A 6603-nucleotide genomic window follows, 5' to 3' on the forward strand; every position below is an offset into this window, starting at 1 on the left:
GCTGGACTGAATTTTTTTTAAACTGCATGTATGCAGATAAAATTATTTAAATTCCAGTCGTAGCCTTTCAGAAAGCAATATTCAGGGCCCTGTCTTGATTCTCTAGTAATACCTATTTCTATAGAATTCAGACTTGGATCAGCTGGTGGGAAAGGGATGCGATGCTCGTAAACCTCGCTTGACTTAGAGAAGTCTGATAAAGAATGTTATACAATGGAAATAAACCCCGAAATCCACAGCAGGATCAGGGTCTGCAGCATTCTGAGTGCTAGATGTATAAATATGTGATTTCTGCCCAAAGAGTTTTCCTATCAAAGGATTTTCTCACATTAACCCCCTGATAGTTTGTAAGAAATGGCATCAGTAAAATTTGAAATTAAACTCTGAACAATTATTGCTGACTCTTGGAAAACAAAGCTCCATGGGGCAGCTAGCTAGTAGATACAGTCAACAAAGCAACAGGGGGTAGGTCCATTTTCTCCACTGAATGATATTCATTGCATGGGTATGAATTCAAATTATTGTGAACATATTCCATGAAGATAAGTGTTTAAATCTGCTAAGAGTTTCCTCTTAATTCTGTATTAACTCTGGAAAGAACAAGAAAGTCTAAGCTGTATTTCTAGTCATCGTGACAAAGATATTCTTGTTAAAATTACAGATCTATCTGCCTATCAGACATTATTTGCTATGTTGTTTCTTGCTGGGGACGTGTCTCCTCCGAGGTGTTATACTTGATAATAAGCCAGGTTGCAGGCTTTTCGATCTATGATGACTGCCAGTGGCAGCTTTAATGCTTTTCTAGATGGCAGGAATCTCAGCAGAAAATCTTAGACATGTTTGTGCATGTGTGTGTCTATGTGCATGTGTGTAATGCAATGGAAGTTTAAGAGAACAACATTGTAGAAAACCAAAGGCATACAGAATATTCCTATCCAGATAATATTGACATGGTTAGTTGTTACACCCCAGAAAACAGAAAAAATCCTATTACCTTGTAAAAGACCTTGCAGTTTTTTCTGGTGTGTCCCTTTTCACGTTCAGCTTGAGTTACCACATGCCCATATGTGAACTTGGGAAAGTCAGTGAAATCCCCACTGGAGGCTATCATGCAAGTGCATCAATGCACAAGAAGTCCAGAACATATTTAAGCATTATTAAAAACAACACACACCCTCCCCCTCAAAAAAAACCCCCACCCACCCAAACAGACAAAAAGCCCAACAAAAAAAAAAGTTTATGGAAACTTGTTACATGTTGCTGTATTGTTCTCTTAAACCTCTGTTGTGTTCTTCTGCTACTGCACATCACTGCTAAGGCAGAACAATCAAAAAAGATCTCAGGAAGGTTTTTGAAGTCCTGGTGGGGATGGACCTGTCACTCCTAGGGCAAGAGCTGCCCCAGATTCCAGCTACAGGACAAAGGGACCCTCTTTGAACAAGAATAAATGTACTGGGTTTAGTATTTGAGACCCTTACACCAATAAGACAGACAGTCCTCAAGAACTAATGAGCACTTCCACTGATTACAGAATCACAGAATCGTCTAGGTTGGAAAAGACCTTGAAGATCATCCAGTCCAACCATCAACCCAACATTAACAGTTCCCTATCACTATGTCGACCCGACTCTTAAACACCTCCAGGGATGGGGACTCCACCACTGCCCTGGGCAGCCCATTCCAACGCCTAACAACCCGTTCTGTAAATTAACCTGTGACAATTCTGCACTGAAAAAAGGCAATACAGAATGCAGCTGAAACTTTAGGAGCTGAGACTCATAAAACCAGGACTGTACAAAACCAGTGTGAGAGCTGGCAGCACAGCTGAGGCGGTTGGCACTTACCTTCTCACTTCAACAGGGACTGACTGCTGGAGTGAAAGATGTTCACCTTCCCTCACACACCAAAAGAAATGTATCAGCTGTGATATTTGAGGAGAAAAAAACTGAAAGTGGCAGCACACAGCAATGGGAGGAGTAAAGTATTTTTTGCATTCTTCAAAGGGAGCATTATCAAAAAAACGCACCATGAAAATTAAAAATAAATTCTTAACTCTCTTACCTTACCTATCTTAAGTGACTGAAAGTAAGGATTTGAAGGCTTGGCTTTTTCTCTCCTTGCTATCTCTTTATTCTAGTCTCATTTACAGCAATAAACCAAGGTTGACTGGTTTTCATTTGTTCCTGGAAGAGATGTGCCAAAACCCCATAGTAGGAATACTGAATCTTGATCGAGCAGTTATGTAATCCAAAAATGAGTGGCAAGGTCAGAGGTGTCTGAGTTCAAGGTAAGAGAATGGACAGAGTTCTCAAAGTGGAGCTAATTGTGCTCTAAAATTTTCATGCACTGGCACTTTGTTGCTATGTTCACATCACTTTAGGGAATGTAAGATCATCTCTAAACACCCCTCTGATTACTATGGAAATTAGAATCAACAAATAAACCAATAAGTCATCTCCATTCCTACCAGTACTCTTCTATCCCTCTATACTGCTCTGTTTTATCTCTCCCCACCATCTTTCAAACACATTTTCAGAGCTGAACCAATATCTACTTAGCAATATTCCTTTAAACAGATATTATTTCACCTCAATATTACTGAATATCTCATCTTTTTATAACAGAGGGTGATTCTTTGCATATAACGTCTAAAAATGCTTGTCTAAATTAAGCTACCAAAATCTATTATTGCAGTAATCACTCCCTCACTAAGTCTGCACATCAGTGCCTGAGCTGGGAAACCCTCTGTTTCTTCAGTGCATTAGTATTGACAAAGCTAGTCCTTCAAATACATTTTTAATAACCTTTTTATATGGTGCAATATCACTGAAAGTCCACTGCATTTATTTTTGTCAGTTCAGAACGGTGGGATTTCATATGAAAGGATTGAAAAGATTTTTCTGTTAGTGTTCTTCATTTTAAGGGCCCCGAAATATTAATGCTGTGAACGTTAATATTCTGGCCTGATAAGTAATCTGGTTCTGCACATATTGCAGTTGGGCTAATGGAAGAAACCAGAAAAGTAGCTTTGTGGATTGGGAGCACTGCCAAATTGCAGGGATCTCCTCTACGGTCGATGATTTCTCTCTCTTTTTTGATTTAATGTCACTGTACCAGAACAGTGGCATAGGCTGCCTTTCATGTTACCTGAGACATCAAAGGGAGGTACTGAGGACCTGCGTCTTTACTGTTTTCCACCTTTTTCAGGCACTGACACTCACGCCTAATGAGTACAACATCCGTGTGGATGAGTGGCATGCTAGCCTTTATTGTGTCAGAGGCTCCAGCTTACAGCTTTCAAGTTCTTAGAAGCTTTGAGCCTAAGTCTAGTCACATCTAGCCACATGGTAAACGTGCTCGTGCCTTGGAACGATAGCATATTCCTCCATTACATTGCACCCTGCTGCCTCTTTCCCACAGCAAATCCTCCTGCACTGGGCAAGTGAGGTGCCAAATCAGAAGGTTCCCGGTGGAGCTGTGATGCAAATGTCTGAACAATAAGTCTCCTGGCAGTGAGGAGGAGACAAAGTCCAAAGGGTCTGCAGGGTCAGCACAAGAGGCTCCAAAAATCCACCCCAGCCAGTTGCCTAAATTCCCACCAAAGTAAGGGCAGAACCAGCTCTTAGGTGGTAAATTGGGTGGTCACATCCTGAAGCTGTGTGCACTTCAGGAGCCATCAGTGGGGCTGGCACTGACCGGGAATCTTCCTGGCAGTCTGAGCAGACGAGACAAGGAATAGAGTGATTTGCCCTGCACATTTACAACAATTGCTTACTGGTTTGATCTGTTGGTCAGGGGTGAGGTCCTTGGAAGAGGACATGCCTCTGCTGTGAAGCAACAGAGGATTTTGACATCATCCTGTGTCTTTCAAGAACATGAAATAAATTTTCCAGCTGTCACTCACAATTAATCTATTTATTTGTCAAGAGGGGTAAAATTTAGTTCTTGCACATTGCACATCTATAAAGATCACCTGTGTGTTCACTGTGCCAGTCTGTTTCCTGAGTGAAGAAGGAATTTCCCAAGAGTGGATCAAGACTGCTTCCTGCAAGGGGACTTCCACAGTCTCTTTGTTTCCCATCACAATAAAAAAGGTCCCTTTGCATTTCCCTCTCTTTAATTCTTTCTGTATTCACTTCCATTATTGATTTATCTTTTCATTAGGAGGGTAGGCCATGAGGAAGGCTGGCTGGGCAGCTCCATTGTGTGTATGAAATAGTACTGTAGCAAATGAAAACACCAAAGCAAGTTTCTTTTTTTAATAGGCAAGCTGATATGAAATTAGTTCCCTATGGGACAGAGCTGGGGGGGGGGGGGGGGGGGGGGCGGGGAGTGGAGTTCATATAAGATTTTCCACACCATTTTGTAGCTATCCAGTTAAGAACAGGCATCAAGCTACAGCAAGGGTCAACAGGTAATTTTCTCTGACACAGAGTGCATGCTGCTCATGCCATTAAACCATGTCAAGGTAATGCAGTGAATATTACACTGACTTGCCAAACTGCATTAACCGTAATGCTTTCTCTCCAAGACTTTAAGGTGATGCCTCTTGGAATAATAGCTGCATGAGGCTGCTGGGAAATCTGACCGAGCATTAGCATCTTTGCAAAGGCTCAAATCCTTCAGCCTTCTTGAAGCAGGAAAAAAAATCTCCCTGTGAACAAGCACCCTAATATTCACCTAAAATACTGTATTAGACATTCAAAAGGGACAAGAATGGGTTATTAAATGAAACACAGCACCTCACCAAAACAGGCCAGGACTGTTTTTCCTTAAAAAGGAAAGAAACAATCAAAACCTTGAATAGGATTTCAGACAATCCTGGCTGTAAGATTAATGCTGGGACCTGTCTCATCTATAACTTTTTATTTTGTACAGTGTAGTATTTTAAGGAATAGAAGCAACTCACTCTGCCATTCCTATGGAAACATCATTGAGCATTATTGGAAGATCAGGAAAGTACAACAATCTCTTTGAGAGCCCTGAGAGCAAAGGCCTATTTCAGTTTATATGGAATTTCAATATAGCCAGTATATTTTGTCGCAAGCCATATCGTATCTCCAAATCCTGAGTTATTTTCACTATTTGGGGGGGGGTTATCACATCTTCACTCCTTCGTTTGATTTCAGCTGAATCCCCCAGAAAGCAGTACATCACTCTACCTACATTTTATGTAGGCATCCTCCTGTGAAAGATGACAGGTGTGATAGGCAGATTTTACTTGCTTATGCAAGACTTCTTTTTATAGTGTAATAAAAATTATTCTTGTTTCCTATTCACACTGCTTTTAGGTGGCAAATCTAGAGTCCTGGAGCTATTCTATTGAAACCTAGGAGTTCTGTGTCCCAGTAACAGGCTCTGTACCAATAGCACCATATTCTCCTACTAAAACATCTCAGTTTTGGTTGGGAAAAGGATTCAAGTGTTCACTTGGGCCATTTGTTGAAACTTCAAGTGGTGTCCAGCTCCTGCTTGCTTACTGTCAATAGCAATATCTACTGTAAATTAAAACTCCACCAACTCACTTCAAACAGGCTGCAAGAGTGATGACTTCATCATCACCAAGTCGAGCTGCATCTGAACCTCAACCTGATAGTCAATATTTCTGCACCCTGTGACCAGGAACCCCAGTCCTATATTCACGAGCCCCTGAGAGATTTAGAGGCCAGAGCTAAGCAGTACCATCACAGCCCGACCTCACTCGTCTGGAGATAACGCCAACATGAAATCTGCAGAAGGAAACAGGTAGCATTTTTCTCTCTGTTCTCAGAAATGAAACACGTGGTTCCCAGCACATTCTTATTTACAATGAAGAGTTTGTAAACTTCAGTAGTTTTCCAGCTGGAATTTTGTCTAACAGAAATCACAATTTTGGGTATTTAGTTATGATAGTGAAGAAAGGCTCTAAACCAGAAATTAATTGATATGGAAAGATCTGGCTTTTTAATTAAAAAAAAAAATTGCAAATAACTAGTCCAGCTTCTAAAGTAGCTAGATTGAATTTTCTAAATATGGGTGGCATGTTACTTTTACAGCTGGCACCTGCACATGCCAGTAGAATTTTTCTTGTTCTTAGCATACTTTTTAAAACATGTTCTCATTACACCTGGTTTGCCTGGTTTATATCACAGTGGTACTACTGAGCCTTGAAATGTAACTCTTTGGGGACGCTTAGCAGTGCTATGCTGGTGCTTTTCACATATTACATTATTATGATTTATTTACACAAATGGCAAAAAGAACTCTGCATTAATATCACGATGACTCCATTCTTCTGCAAGAAAAGAATACCTGACAAAAGTCATCATCACAGCTCCTGGCAGTATCTTCAGTGCAAGTTATTAAGGACTATTCTGTCAAAAAGCCAAGTTTCTTGTTTTGAAAAAAGCCCAAAGAATTCATTTAAAATTACAGAATAAAGTGGCTTGGAGAAGCTATTAAGCATTGTACAGTAAATAAAATCAGTCTGGTTTTAATATAGTAAATACCATTGGCTGAAAGTCGTATTTTAGAATACATTTATTATAAGAAACTACTTAGATAATGAAAGTAAAGAAAATCTAATTTAATTTTCATCATTTATGCAGTTTGTTTGCTTTTTTC

This window comes from Strix uralensis, chromosome 4, assembly GCF_047716275.1.
Source record: "Strix uralensis isolate ZFMK-TIS-50842 chromosome 4, bStrUra1, whole genome shotgun sequence".
Classification (NCBI taxonomy): Eukaryota; Metazoa; Chordata; class Aves; order Strigiformes; family Strigidae; genus Strix; species Strix uralensis.